The sequence below is a fragment of the Culex quinquefasciatus genome, chromosome 3 (genome assembly GCF_015732765.1).
Source record: "Culex quinquefasciatus strain JHB chromosome 3, VPISU_Cqui_1.0_pri_paternal, whole genome shotgun sequence".
In the NCBI taxonomy this organism is placed as follows: domain Eukaryota; kingdom Metazoa; phylum Arthropoda; class Insecta; order Diptera; family Culicidae; genus Culex; species Culex quinquefasciatus.
In genome coordinates, this window is record NC_051863.1 from 17,484,763 (window position 1) to 17,501,128 (window position 16,366).

Here is a 16,366-nt window from a genome sequence, read left to right on the forward strand (position 1 = left end):
TGTCGTACAGACCTCTGACGACGATTTTGAACGGCTTATCCATGACGACATCATGGGTAAAGTACTCCGCCTCGTTTTCGGTCAAGTAATCCTTGACCAGTTGATAGTGCTGCCTGGATTGCACCAGCACCTTAAATCCGTCCTGACACAGACGAATGTTGCCTTGGACTTTCCCAGACTTGATGAGTTCAACCAGCCCCGCACGAAAGTCGATCGTTGCTGCTGATTGCCTCACATAAAAAGGAGGCAGTTTCTCCTTTCGCTGTTTCACTTCATTCTCCTTTGCTTCCGCTACCTGGTCCTCGTCAGGCAGTCCAGCGAACTTGTTGTTCTTCAAAAGCTGCTCCTCGTGCGATGAAGAGTTCTCCTCCTCCTCATCCATCGGTACAGTACCGTCGCTCTTTTTCGTCTTTTTGCTGTTCGATGTCACTTCCAAAAGCACCTTCCTTTTGGAAATTCCCGGTTTTTGGCCATCAGTTGAGGCCTCAACCTTCCTTTTGGAAATTCCCACTTTTTTGCCTGCTTGAGCCGCAGGTAGGGCAATATTGCCGGCGTTTTGCGCCGGGACGCGACGAGTCATGTTGATTCAGACAACCTTCACCAACGAATGCTCGGATAACAATGCTTATTTGAGAGCTAGAGAATGCCTTTCACTAACATTTCAGTCCAAATTTGTGCGATTCATAGGTAGAATCGAGTGTCCGGAATTCGAAGCAAAAGTGTCCGGATTTCGAATCAGCTTTTATCAGTGTCCGGGATTCGAAGCACAACAAGTCATTTTAATTTTCAAATTGTGATGGAAAATTGTTAGAAAAGACATATTTTGCATGCATTTTCTTGAAACTGACTGTTCATACTACATCCTGATGATATTTCTACATTTCCAACTTATTACATGATTTTTTGCCAGCTATAACAAAAATGATATGCTACTAAGTGTCCGGATTTCGAATCATGACGTTACATGATCGAAATTAGATTTTCATGGGATGAAAGAATATACGATACAAACCTATTTTCTGATGTGCCTTTAAAAAAGTACATCAGACTTAACAATTCTCACTATGCCAACAAAAGGTTATGTAAAACTATTGGTAGAAATCTGCTTGCTCACGTCCCACAGTGAATCCAGGTGTGACAAAAATCAAAAAATTAAAGTTAAATTTCAGTATTGTTACTATTTTTCTATTTTTTCTCATACCTTCAAAAACATTTTTCCAAATTTTGAGCAAGATTGGATGGAATTTGATTTTTTGGCGGCTTTGACAGTGCAGACATTTTTGTTATTTCTAGTAGCTGAAACTTCAAAATTCGCAAAAAATATTTTTTCTTAAAACTTGCATAACTCAGGCAATTTTCAACCAAATTTGATTCTTCTGGCTGCATTTGAAAGGTATTTAAAAGTTGTTTAATTTACTGTTCTTGGAATTTGAATTGACTCCTCCCCCCTTTTTAGCTATTCAACCGTAAGAAAACATTAACTATTTTCAAGATTTTTTCGAATTTCAACCCTTCAGGAACAATTTTGTACGGGTGTGACCAAAGTCTCGTATGCAGTTTCTATCATGAAATTTAATGTACTTTCAGACTGTGTATAGCAAATCTTGCTCATACTTGCTCGAAAGGTCAAAATTTGCATGTTTCTAAAAAAAGTCAAAGTGGATCTAGGTACTCTACTCTATTCACGAAACGGATCAAAAAGGCAATCGCCTTATGATTTTTCTTCATATTCAAGAATTTAACAAATGTACTTAAATAAAATGAATTGGTTAAATATTCCTAATGCCTTACTTTCTATCGTAAAATTAAACAAGTGCATGTTTGTGACCAGTCTGCTTTGAAAAGATAGGACGTGTCACAAGATAGTACACAAGCTACGATGTGTATCTGCGTGGAGAATTATTGGAACAAAGTGATGCGGGCAGAGATAAAATTATTAGTTAAGGAGCAATTGAAAACATTTTAAGGATGGGTGATGGGTGAGATACAGTCATACAAAATTGCTAAAATTTGTATGACTCAATCTCACCCCCTGACCCAATGTCACCCCTGGTTTTCTACTAACCAAACCTTCAAAATGCACTAATATATATATTTTTTTCTTAAAACTTGTATAACTCAGCCAGTTTTTAATCAAATTGAGTGATTCTGGTTGCATTAGAAAGGTAATTGAAAGTAGGTTATTCCACTTTATGTATTGTATTCCTAGTATATTATAAAAGAAACATATTAATATCCATTATAAATTGACTAAATAATCAGACCACTTTGTGCCAGAGACGTCATTTCCAACGAAAACTGAGTTAGAACGAGAGCACTTTTAACACGACCGATTAATAAACACGAAGAAAGACTTTGTTTACATATCCATTTATGTAAAAACACCACCTAGCGTTAAATAGCATAAACATTAAACGAGAACAGCCATTTTGTAAAAAGGTCCAGTGATTTAGTTTTTTGCAAATGACTTTAATCCTGAATTTAAAAAAGCATAGAAATGTTTTTAATATTCATTTTTCCGGCATTGTTTCTATATTTTTTTGTTTTTGAAAAAAATCAAAATTATAATTTATAAAACTTCATACTTAAATGAAAAAAATATACCACCCTAATGTTCTCTAACTCTTTTTTTCATATGACTATTGTTTCTATTTGGCATCCTCAAATAACCTTAAAAAATCTTCGAAATATTCGAAAGTTTTTTTTATTTTAATAAACAAAAATCAGTTTTGATCCACCCTGATGACTTCTTAATTAAATTTCAGAATAAAATGAATATGTTTTTTGAATTCAGCAACCCCAAATTAGATTGTTCAAACATTTTTAACAGTTTATTCCGAACCGAATAAAAAATCATGCAAACATCAAAAAATTATAGTACTTTTGAAACGGGATAATGGCAGCTATCCATTGTAATTATAGTTACATGAACATTTTCACAAAAATACGTAATTTTCCTGCACTTTGAAAATGCAATTTTTAACTCTAAAAAACCTCCAAATATTTGTTAGGCCATTGAAAATATTTATTAAAGTTTATCTCGCCCCCCCTACAAAATCGGTTCGAAAAATCAGGGAGCAAATTTTTTTTTCAAGAACATCAAAATTTTAAAGGAAATAGAAGTCTAACCAACTGAAAACAATAAGAAATGCATTTTCCTGCGTTTAAAATTATGTATAGCATGTCTGGGATCGATCAAAAATATTTTCAATTTTTGTAGAATTCCAATGCACCCAATGCAATTCCAGCACCGCAAAAAGTTTTTTTTTCGGCGAAAAAAAAATTTCTTCAATACTTGGATATTTTGAAAACGAATGTTTGCAAAACAACTGGGCAGGTGTAAAATGCACTTTAAAAACACTTTTTTCATTCAAATGTTGAGACCATGGCTTGTTATATCAATTTTTACATATTTTTTATACCCATATTGTGAAAAACAGAGCATTTTTTTTCAAAATTACGAAGTTTTGTGAAAAATTTGAGTTTTTTTTAAATTGTTACAACTTTTGAATTGTTTGAAACATTCCGATCCAATCCGAAAAAAAACAAATCATTAAATACCCATATTGTGAAAAAATGAAATTTTGAGTATTTAAAAAAAAAGAGAATTTAAAAAAAAAAAGTATGAACAATCCCGATCAATTGAAACCCATGTTGCAATAACAATAATTTTGAGTATTTTTTCGAGTGAAAATTTGCATTTTTAAAATTCAGGAAAAATACGTATTTCTGTGAAAATTTTAATGTAATTATAAGTGCAATCGATAGCTGACATCATCCCGATTCCAAAACACAAAATTTCAGAATGGGAAAAAAATCTTTGATCGAGTTATGAATTTTTGCATCGATACTGTTTTTTTTTAAATCGAAATATTGGTCGCAAAATATTTTAAACCTATTTTTTCGATGTAAAATCGAATTTGCAATCAAAAATATCCACAGTGAAATTTTCATAAAGTGCACCGTTTTCAAGTTATAGCCATTTTTAGATAACGATTTTATTGTACTTCAAAATATCTTTAATTTCGTATGATTTTTTTTTAAGGCCATAGTTTTTCAGTCACCCTCTGCTGCCCAAATTTTGTTTTCGAATTTTTTTTATTTTTCCCGTGTTCAGGAAGCCATTTTAAGCCATATTTGTTCTACGAAAAACTTTAATTCCCCTCTTCTTCTTGTTTCATTTTTAAGTATTTTAATTTGCATTTATCTTGTAACGCTTGTGATGTTTCAATGCATTTCAATGCAATGGCGCACTACAAATGTTAATAAATGACAAGAAGAGTGCTGGGCGTCATCTAACCTAAGGCACTCTCCAGGATCCCTTCGAAAGATTGGCTGCGCTAGGGTCTGATGAGATTAGATTAGATTAGATCAATGCTTTTTAAAGATTAAAAATTGGTCGAAAAATGGCAAATTTTTGGCGATTTTTCAAATCGAAGCCCGTCTAAAGGCGAGGTTGGGTTGTGGAAAAAAAATATATATTATCATGTTGTTTTATTTTTATTTTTGTAAGGGCTTATATTATCATAAATTGATTTCAAAACGTTATTGTTTTCGAGTTATTGAGTAATAAGCTTTCAACATTTTGGTATTTTTACGCAAAAAAAAAGTTATGTTCGATTCAATATAATCACATATCACCTTTAGGCTCGTTTCTAAAAATAGATTGAATTTTTGATGAAATTTCAATGAATACGCTTTTTTTATCTAGAAAGTGTCACATTTAATTTAAGTAGAAAAATAGGCATTTTTAATTTAATTCAGAATTGCAGAAGATTTTTTTCATTGATGAGAAAAAATTGTTTGGTTGCCCCTTAATGCCCAAAGTTTTTTCGAAGTTTTTCATTTTTCCCGTATTCAAAAGGTATTTTTGAATAAGTTAAACTCAACAAAAACTTTACTTTTATTGTTTAATTATTCGTACTTTTAGCTACATTTTTCTTGTTTAAGTCAAACTTTCAATCCAAAAATTTTCGTAAGTTCTTTTTGACGATGCTTTTAAAATATCTGAAAATGGACAAGCAAAAAAACTAATAATGTAGACAGATGCATCGAATTGTTCAACTTTTCCTATTTGGCTCATAAATTGTGCATTTTTTTACAGTCTAAACACAAAATAAACCTTTAAGAAAAAAAATTAACATATTTCATGATCAAATTACCCAAACTGAAATTTTATAGTTGTTCACAAATTTTGAGTTGTTTTTTTAAGGGTTTTGACCCAAATCAGTAAAAATCTGTACCAAAAATTCAAGAAGATGTTTGTTTTATGATTTAGGAATGTTATTGTTATACGCAAAACCTTATGTAACGTTAACCTAATTGGAATAAAGATTTTATAGATATTATTTTGTTGGAAATACGCATTCCGGGACAAATTTCAAATTTTATTTTCCTGACATTTTTCTTTTATAAAAATCATTAAAAATAATACACTGAAATTGCGGTTGGTCCAAAATCACTTGAAAAAGTAAATCATTCTGCTGAATCATTGATTCTCTGAAATTTCTTCAACGTTGCTCCGAAATCGTGGGATGACTGTACCAAATTTCCAATTCCAAAAGTTTTAAAAACGGCCAAGAATTCGTACAACAACACCCACCACACCGCTACTAAGCTCGCGCACGCCGCCACCACCTCAGCCACGTGTTTTTGTTTATTTGTTTTGTTTTGTTACAGAGAGTTGATGGTGGTGGTGGTGTTGCTGGTTGAATGATGTTTTTGTTGTTGTTTTTTTTTTCTTCCTCATTATTATTATTTTCACTCGCGTCGCGTTGCGCTGCGCTATTTTAAGACGGGTGCCCCGTTAGCACCGGTCTTAAATTTGCAAATTTGCACACATTTCTCGCACATTCCGACGGGGGAAGTCTCGGCAGAATTTTGAAAAAAAGATTTTTTTTTAAAGAAAAGAAATTTTCATTTTGAAAAACAACGTTACAAAAGTTACAAGCCCTTTTGAAAATTTAAGGTTTGTTTTTTTTCTGGTGGATCCCGGCCAGGGCAAGGATGCGTCACACACCTGTGTGATTTATGACATAATGGGCCGTGTGACCAGAAGAAACCGTTCTCGCTTTCCCCACCTTCTTACCAAACCGGTCAACACAGTTGGCGACGCTGACAGATTGACAGACACCGAGCAACGGCACTCTACGATTCTGTTGTTGTTTGCAGACGGTTTTTGTTGTCGAGCAAAGAGTTTAAAATTTCTGAATTTTAATATTTTCTCATTATTGTTTGGTAATTAAATTTTTTTTTTCTAAAATTATCAAAAAATATTTACTCAAACTTTGAAAAGAAACTTGTTTCAAAATGGAATAAAATGAAATTGAAAAAAAACTGTCAATGAAGGCAGCAACACAAGCAAAGGTGTGACTAGTGGAAATAAATTATTTGGCCACAGGCCAAACGCTCCACCAGCCGGCGGACAATTGACCGGCACCGGTTTGTGGGAGTTGGCACCGCACACATGGCCAGCAGTAGGTGTGAATGTTGTTTTGACAGAATTTGCAAAGTAATTATTTGATGGTGTTGTGACAAGTTTTGATATTTTTTCACCAAAAGTATAAAACAGCTCCATAATTGTATTAAACAACCGTGGGTCTCCATGGAATTTTGGTGATGCTTGATAATTTAAAGAAAACAATATTTATTTCTCTGTTTTCATTTATTTAGATACTTTGAAAATTTTGTTTATCTTTCTATCTAGGCAGTGAGAATTAAAAGTCGTTTAAAACCATCTTTTGCAGTAATTTATAATTACAAAACACTTTAATTATTGTTTCGGGAAAAAAATATGAAATGTGTAATAACATTGTTTATTGACATAATTTAGTTAGAAAAAACTTTATTTTTTTCAGATTCCGTAAATTGTCGCAGTAAAATAATCAAAGACTAGAACTCTTGATACAAAATTTTTACATTAAAATTCTACCCAAGTAACATTTTAGGCTTTATCAAAGCTGTCACAACTGCTATAAAACCAATCAGCCAAAACCAACATTAAAACCACTTAGTCGTTACAAACTCCCCAGAACCTCGTAAAACCCCCCTTAAAACCCAAAATGACCTCCACAAAAAGATTGTTACGTCCTATTTATAAAAAATAGTGCGTCCATCCCGGGAATTACCGGGACAAAAAACCCGGGATTTTGAATAATTTGTCCCGGGAATTCCCAAAATTTAAAAAAAAATCAAATTTTATTATGGAAATTCAAATTTATTATTAAATTTAAATTTTAAAGCATTAAAATTTTTATTCGGCATATATCAGCATTCATTTGGCTTATTAGGGAAAATTGTTAAAATTTTTGGTTGCATTATGCCTAGCGCTTTAAATATTTTCTTTTTAATCTTATATATTTTTAAAAGCGTAGAATTCAGGGGTGCCCAACCTTTTGGACCTGCGGGCCAGATCTGATTTTTCTAAAACAGAGGCGGGCCGGAACTATTGTTGGTGAAAGTAAAAAACAGTAAACAGTAAATTTATTTTGATAGGTTAATTCAAAAAAAAAACCTAAAAAAGGGTTGCAAAAAGGATTTAAATATTTGTTTTGAAGAAAGAAATACAAAGATTACTTTCAAAGATATATTTATTTAATTTACTTTTATTTTGTTTTGGACAAAATTGTATTGTAATTGTTTTAGTCGATTGAAATTGAATTCCCTGACATTATCAATTAAAAAAATATCAAAATTTCGTCATTGCAAGTTTTTATTCAAGTTTGAAAAATTAACGAGAATAGATAAAAATTATTAAAACGAAATTTGGATTCAAATCTTCTCTACGAAAAAACCATTTTTGCGTTGTTGTGCACGTTTATTCAAATATTTTACAACACATTTCAATTTTTTTTTAAAGACATGAAATTAAAAAAAAAGTGTATAAATATATATCTGATTCGTCATTCTTCAAATTTTTTAGAGTTATTGAAGATTATGAAAAAATGCAATCTGATTTCTTAACTTCTTTAGATTGTTTTTTTTTAATATTTGAAGCGATCTTCATTTTCAATATGGCTTTCTCCCAGCAAAAATTTATCATTAAAAAGTTGCTCTGAAAAAAAAATTAATCGAAATCCTCAAAAAAGAAACTATTGAATTAGAAATAAAAACAGCCAAAACATTAAGAAATTACAATTAAATGTCTTTTCCAATCTTTTTGCATAGGTATTTTTCAAATTTAATAATTATTTCTTATAACATCAATATTGAAATAATAAGAATGAAATTCAAACATAAAGAATGTTTCGATGTGAAATAAAATCATTTCAAAAAGTACAAAGTCATAATCCTAACAAACGCTGAATTAGCAACATTGTATGTCAAAAGCAAAATAAACAAATAATTGTTTTGTTATAATATCTGAAAAATTGATCTAAAGATATTTTTTTTTATTTGGACACTCAATTCATTTATTGAATATTTTATTAAGGGCCAGTCATAGAACTATTTTGAAAAGCCGTCGCGGGCCGGTTGAAATGGCTTCACGGGCCGGATCCGGCCCGCGGGCCGGACGTTGGACAGGCCTGGCGTAGATATTATATTTACGTATTTTACGTATATTTATGATTTTGAATTTGAAAAAAAAATCATATGAAATTATTTTTCATCAAATTAAGGCAGCTGTTGATGCATTTTTTTTCCATAATGTTTTGATTTACTTCATTAAAACAGGAACAGAACAAGCTGTACACCGATTTCCAAATTTATTGCTCTTAAATCTCCTGTAACTATTTAGAGTGTACACAACAAAAAATCCGATGGTAAAATCGCATGCAAAAGCATGCACATCACATTCGTCAAAATAAATACTTAATATTACACACTGCATGTACAATTTTTGCAAACACAAAAAAAAGTTGCAACCGACGGGATTCAAACCCAGCACCAACAGTAAGGACGGGCGCCCTAGCCCACTCGGCCATCAGACCGATGAAAAGCTGTAAGGATAAACACATATATGAGCTTGACATTTCGGTCAAGTAGGTTTCCCATAGTGACGGGCTACATATTTCAGGGTGTAAAATTACATAGAATTGCATAAAATAATGCAATATTTATTTTACACGCAGCTGGATTACTACTTTTTTAGCTATGTAGTGTCGATTTTTCTCAGCTGACAGAAGAAACTCAAAGAAATTTTTTTTAAACATGTTTTATATAAAACTTGAAATTCAAAACCTATCCAAAATTTGCATTGACCGGTATGATATTATTTGTTTCTGCTTCTAGTTTTTTATAACATTTTCAAAGGAATTTTTCTGGCTGTTCCAGTCTAGTTTTTCAAAGCACAACACAGATAAAAAAATATTTTTTTTAATTTCTTTTAAACTATCTAAAAATTGTTGTCATTGTTTTGATTTAAGTGTAGATTATCATCAATTAATATTTTTGAGCTAATTCTATGATTTTAAGCATGAAAACATAATCATTATAATGAAAACATAGATTTTATGACTGTTTCAGGGAATTTCAAAAATATTTTTCCCGTTTCCCGGGAAATTCAAAACCCGGAAAAATTGGACGCCCTATATAAAATCAACGTAGGAGTTCAAGGCTTTACAACTGAATCCTATCAACCTCCTCAAAGCCTTAATAAAACCTTGTTTGGAAAAAATGACATTTCACACGTCTTCATGCGTCATTTTATTCATGCCAAATGAAATTAAGCATATTCCTCGCAACTGGTGGCTCAAATTCAGCTGACGTTGAAATTTTATCGATAAATGTGGGGGAGATAGAGCCGAAAAAATCAACTCGCGTCATCTAAAATATTTCTTCTGCAATCACAGTTTTTAATGATTTTGTTTTTAATTCGCATTTTTTGCAAAAAAATGTTTGGATTATTTTTGAACTACTATGTCAGAAATTCATCATAATTGTGTGTTTTCATAAAATTTCAATCAAATTTATGTTTTTTTCCTGCCAATACACAGAAAAATGTCAAAAAAAAGTGTAATTTTACCACTTTTCTGGTGTAATATCACTTTTTCAGTCTAAATTGAGGTAAAATTACATCATAAAAGAGGTAATATTCAACCTTCCAAAATTACAGCTTCCAAATTTATATAATTTTTTTCTGTGTATGGCGGTCAAGCATGTTCAATCAGACCACGCGTTTAACGCCATATTTAAACATTGCTATTAGGCTGCGTCAAATGCTCTTTTAGGAGCTTATGGTTTTAGGTGAGCTTTTTGCATGCCTAATGGCGCTTGACAGCTACAACATCCTTGGTTTTAAAGAAGCATGCGATAAAACCATTTGGCATCTGGTTTTCAAGCCTCTATTAAAACTTTAATAAAACCGTATTGAAAGCTTGTCGGCTTTTATTTTCACCAGGTTTTATGTCCGAGGCATAAAACCTTGTTAGAACCTATTAATAAGCTCTTGCTTATTGGTCGCGGTGAATGCCCAAATAAAACTATTAAACAACCAAGATGCTATCATAAAACCTTAATAAAACTAGGTGGTGGCTAGTTGGCTTAAAAATTTTACTTGGGTATACTTAGGCCAGTTAAAAAAACAGATTTTGTGAACAAATAAGTTTATTTTTTTAATTTTTCCTACTCTAGTTAAAACAAATTTACCAGCATTTTTTTTACAAAAGTTTCAACATAAATTTTAATGTAAAACATAACTGAAAATAAAACAAAACACTCTATTAGGAAGCACGTTGTTTTGTTGTGTACTAATATATATTATTCAAATGTCTTGTTTTACAAAATCAAAACAAGGTTTAGAAGAAATCACAAGCTGTTAACATCATTAAATTTAAAATTATCAACTGCATAAGGAATGTCTGTCTTTTAAGAATAAATACAAAAAATATTAGAAAAAAAAACACTGCAACTCTTGCAAACTTTTGCAAAAATCATTTAAAAAAATTTAGCTGTTCGTTTCTCTGCTTTTTTACAAAATTTTCAATCCGTTCAGTCAGTGCTGAGAAAGTCGTGTTAACAAAAAATCTAGAGTTTTTTGAAAGGTCCTTTAAACCGTTGTCTTTCATATAAATGTTAATACTGCCCCTGATTGCATAAATGTCCCATATGCAAGTTATGTACGGGGTTCCCGGGAAGCGGGCCATGTTGGCTGCTTCCCGGCCCGTGGGGAGGTTCGGACGATTAACTTCAGCACTGCACTGGTTGAAGGATGAAACTTGACTGACTGATTTATTATTTCAGAAAGAATGCTTAGTATGACAAGTCTGCAAGTGTTGGTGCAATACGGCTAGGGGTGCCAGGCCGTAACTACCCCATCGTTAGACTCGAATCGTCTCGATTCGACTTTAAAAAACTGTTTTAGTTTTTTTCTCTGAGTTCCACTGATGTGCTCGAGTTGCTGCGGAGTTCGTCCAAGGGCGGATGCCTGACGTATCGAGGACATCACATTCCCAATGACTGTTCCAGGCTAGACGGAGTCCTGACGTGTCGAGGGCCTCACAAATCTAGTTGTCTGGAGCCCCGGGATGGCAACAGGAAGGATTCCTGACGTATCAAGGATATCACATTCCTAGCATTTGGTTGATGCGGCTCAGGCTCATAAGAATTATGAGAATTTTCTGGTTTGATTTAAACGATTTCTTGCTAACTTGTCCTACCAAACTTAATTCTAACAGCGATATTCGGTGTACAGTTTCTTAGTAGCATCCATCAGAATTTTTGCAGGCTAAGGCTTTTGGAAGGGACAAAAGCACTTGGGTTGAGGTTGAGCTATGTCTGCTCTCTCCTCAATCACGGCATAAAACCCTTTTTTTTTGTTCTTTTCGTTAACGCCACAATGATTACGAATTTTACAATTACAACTCATTCTTCATATCCATTACTACCTCTCAAAACGCTGGTTAGGTTCATTGGGGAGAAATTAGCCTGGTTGTTTTGCACGTCTGCTGCTTTCCCTAGACGTGGTTACCAAGCGGGTGTTGAGTGAATATGGTGGAAGTCTAAAAGTAAAAAGCGTTAGAAATATCAAATAAAAGAAGGAATGAAGATGCTATTGATTTTTTTCGATGCTGTTTGCCTGCCAGTCCTCGGTTTCGGCTCGTGATTATCATCCTGATTCTCTATGGATCAAAAAGTATTGGTTAATATTCGATGTTTATAGTGAAAGTAAAAGACAGATAACAGTAGAGATAGACAACTTACAACAAGTACACAAAATGTTACACAGAAAATGCCAATACAACGACTCCTCCATCGTCAAACAAAGGTGCATTTTCTCTTTCAGCATTATGGTAGTCATGATGCTGTTTTTGTGTATTTGATACTTATTGTAAAAGTAAAAGGCGGATGAAAGTAAAGTAAATAGCTTACATTTAGTAAATAAAATGTTTAACAAAAATGCCAATGAAAATCTTCAAATTGGGGCTCCAATTGAGCAACACGACCATATGATAATATTGTGCGAATCGACCTCGGATAATTTGATGAAAACAGAATTAATTTCAGGAAAAAAAAATACATCATGCTTTGTAACAATTGCCCGTCCATTTTTTTTTTTTTTTGGTTAGGGAATTTTAAAAGTAATGTGAAAACACAATGGTGAAAAATTGTCAAGCTAGTTCGTAATTTCAAATTACAAATTTCCAAGTTTGTAATACTGAATTACAAACATGAAAAAAAATATATTTATATTGAATGTAATCTAAGATTACGTAATCCTCGATTACAATTCACTTGTACCCTTTGTATTTCCATGTAATAATGGATTACAATAAAATTACACAACGTCTCAATTTTTAAAGTTTTTAAAAATTTTTAATTTTAATTTTTAATGTTTAATTTTTAATTTTTAATTTTTAATTTTTAATTTTTAATTTTTTATTTTTAATTTTTAATTTTTAATTTTTAATTTTTAATTTTTAATTTTTAATTTTTAATTTTTAATTTTTAATTTTTAATTTTTAATTTTTAATTTTTAATTTTTAATTTTTAATTTTTAATTTTTAATTTTTAATTTTTAATTTTTAATTTTTAATTTTTAATTTTTAATTTTTAATTTTAAATTTTAAATTTTAAATTTTAAATTTTAAATTTTAAATTTTAAATTTTAAATTTTAAATTTTAAATTTTAAATTTTAAATTTTTAATTTTTAATTTTTAATTTTTAATTTTTAATTTTTAATTTTTAATTTTTAATTTTTAATTTTTAATTTTTAATTTTTAATTTTTAATTTTAAATTTTTAATTTTAAATTTTTAATTTTTAATTTTTAATTTTTAATTTTTAATTTTTAATTTTTAATTTTTAATTTTTAATTTTTAATTTTTAATTTTTAATTTTTAATTTTTAATTTTTAATTTTTAATTTTTAATTTTTAATTTTTAATTTTTAATTTTTAATTTTTAATTTTTAATTTTTAATTTTTAATTTTTAATTTTTAATTTTTAATTTTTAATTTTTAATTTTTAATTTTTAATTTTTAATTTTTAATTTTTAATTTTTAATTTTTAATTTTTAATTTTTAATTTTTAATTTTTAATTTTTAATTTTTAATTTTTAATTTTTAATTTTTAATTTTTAATTTTTAATTTTTAATTTTTAATTTTTAATTTTTAATTTTTAATTTTTAATTTTTAATTTTTAATTTTTAATTTTTAATTTTTAATTTTTAATTTTTAATTTTTAATTTTTAATTTTTAATTTTTAATTTTTAATTTTTAATTTTTAATTTTTAATTTTTAATTTTTAATTTTTAATTTTTAATTTTTAATTTTTAATTTTTAATTTTTAATTTTTAATTTTTAATTTTTAATTTTTAATTTTTAATTTTTAATTTTTAATTTTTAATTTTTAATTTTTAATTTTTAATTTTTAATTTTTAATTTTTAATTTTTAATTTTTAATTTTTAATTTTTAATTTTTAATTTTTAATTTTTAATTTTTAATTTTTAATTTTTAATTTTTAATTTTTAATTTTTAATTTTTAATTTTTAATTTTTAATTTTTAATTTTTAATTTTTAATTTTTAATTTTTAATTTTTAATTTTTAATTTTTAATTTTTAATTTTTAATTTTTAATTTTTAATTTTTATAGAACTCTTTTGGTTTTGGATATTTCGTTGCAATCGCGTCAGCGCGACGACCATGTCAAAGCATTTTCTGCTGACCATCGTATCGTTCAAATATCGTCTTCTTTCCTACGCGGTGACGACCGTTTCAAAGCATTTTCTGCTGACCATCGTATCATCCACATATCGTCTTCGTTCATACGCGGGTGGTTTTTTTTCTTCACTTAAATTTACGGCAAAATCTAATTTTGCCCTATACTAAGACCTTATAGCCTGTGTCGACTACGATTTCGCAATATCGACACAGGAAATTGCTGGTTAACCAGACTTTTTGTCCTAAATTTATTGCAAAATCTAATTTTGCCCTATGCTAAACACTTATAGCCTGTGTCGACTACGATTTCGCAATATCGACACAGGAAATTGCTGGTGAACCAGACTTTTGCCCTACATTTATTGTACTAAAACTTAATAATTACTTACCTTAAGTCTCGGTAATTCACCGAGACGACCGACTGCGCCAGTTATGTACGGGGTTCCCGGGAAGCGGGCCATGTTGGCTGCTTCCCGGCCCGTGGGGAGGTTCGGACGATTAACTTCAGCACTGCACTGGTTGAAGGATGAAACTTGACTGACTGATTTATTATTTCAGAAAGAATGCTTAGTATGACAAGTCTGCAAGTGTTGGTGCAATACGGCTAGGGGTGCCAGGCCGTAACTTGCATTTTCATCGATTTCGAGTTATTGATGCAGTTTGGTTCAAAATTGTGTGCTCTTTCAAAAGAGCCTATAATATCCAGTACTTTGCTCTAGAAATCTGGAGGATATCCATTTTTTTCGCGAAAACTTAACACGTAGCCTTATGTATGGGACAAAATTCAAATGCGTTTTTCTCAGCTTGCTGTTTTTGCATATGGGGCATTTATGCGAACATGGGAAGAATAGGACCTATTAAAAAAAACTCTAGAAATCATGTCCACACACATCCCCATATACTTTTGCTCAGAAATTAATTCTGAAGGAGGTATTAGACTATGACAAACAGACAAACAATCGCGCCTTTTTTAGTGTTTAAACGGTTTCCCAAACACGCAAACAAGGCAAAGTGTTGGCAGTCAAACTGTCAAAAAATGCGAGTTTGTTTTTTTCTTCGCTGCAGTCTAATACCTCCTTGAGTCGATATGTATACGTGAAGGTATATCTAGGCAGTGTATTTCAATTTTCAAGTGATTTCATAGCCTTTCAATTGTTAAAAAAAACATCAAAAATGAGCTGTTCAATTTAAAAAATCATTTAAATCCTTTTCAGGTAACAAAAAACACCAGTTAACCACATTTGAGCATAATGAAGCATAAACTATTTACCAATCTCAATTAAAATCCCAACATGAACCCCACCAAACGACACAGCGCACAAAGCCCCGCGCCTGTGAAGCGCCGCTTCGTCGAAAATGCATTATTCCCCCCCATCAAATTGCGATGAAAACATCAATTATCTCGATCTTCCCTCCTTCTCCCTCTGGCTGAAGGCCGCGCACCATATAAATTCTTCCATTCATTATCACCCCCTCCCTTCCAACCGTCACCGCCCTCCCCCCTCTTTTTGCATCACATTTCACACGTTTCGACGTCTATCAAAAGACGGTGAATTAATCAACTTTATCATTTCGGCCCGTTCCGAACAAGCCACCCGGGCGTAACATTCGAAATGGGCGAAATTTTCGATGTTATTTTTCATCTAAAAATTTTAAGAAAGCTTTTTTCGGAGCTTTTAAACTCCCCCTCCGGGGAGTCAGTCGTCAGAATTGAACCCGCCTTTGTTGAGTGCCGCGCGCAACACATGAATAAATATCAGAGCTCGGAATAATGCCGCCGCGCGTTGATTGATTGATTGGTTCCATTCGCGGAGTGCCATGCTCCGCCGATGCCGCCGTCGGGGGAGCAACAGGGCAACCCTGGTCGGTAGTAGGCTATGCGGGCAGACCGCCGTCTCACCTGACGTTTACTTTTCTCCCACTTTTGAGCGGGGAGAGGAGAGGGAGGAGGACAAGCCTACTCAGATGTAAACACTTTCATGTTGGTATTTTTTTTTTTATTTGATTTTTAAACAATTTTAAAGAAAATTTTGAATGAGGTGGACAAAGCTCTAAATTATAAGATAACCTAATGATTGCGTCATCTATCTCACAAGCACAAGATCCACGGATCAAATCCCGGTCGGTCTCCTTGAAATTTGAAGTTTTTTTCTACAATGTATTCCTTCTAGGAGAACTGTCATTTCTATCACTCGAATCAAGGAGTTATTACACTACCGCAAACAAACAAACAAACAAACCAAGCAAAACAATGTAAAACGGCCGA

At 31.2% G+C, this 16,366-nt stretch overlaps 2 protein-coding genes and 1 long non-coding RNA gene across 9 annotated transcripts in view; 1 reads left to right on the forward strand and 2 right to left on the reverse strand.

Annotated features, from left to right (window-relative positions):
• LOC6051016 (G protein-activated inward rectifier potassium channel 3) overlaps positions 1-16,366 on the reverse strand; it is a 225,958-nt gene that overhangs the window by 164,679 nt on the left and 44,913 nt on the right. The window lies entirely within an intron of this gene.
• LOC6052572 (serine/threonine-protein phosphatase 2B catalytic subunit 2) overlaps positions 1-16,366 on the forward strand; it is a 149,912-nt gene that overhangs the window by 130,713 nt on the left and 2,833 nt on the right. The gene's annotated exons all lie outside the window — the stretch shown is intronic.
• LOC119768683 lies at positions 11,143-14,744 on the reverse strand. Its single transcript, XR_005278144.1, has 2 exons — positions 14,490-14,744; positions 11,143-12,059 (listed from the first exon to the last, which is right to left on the reverse strand). It is a non-coding gene; the product is annotated as an uncharacterized LOC119768683 (long non-coding RNA).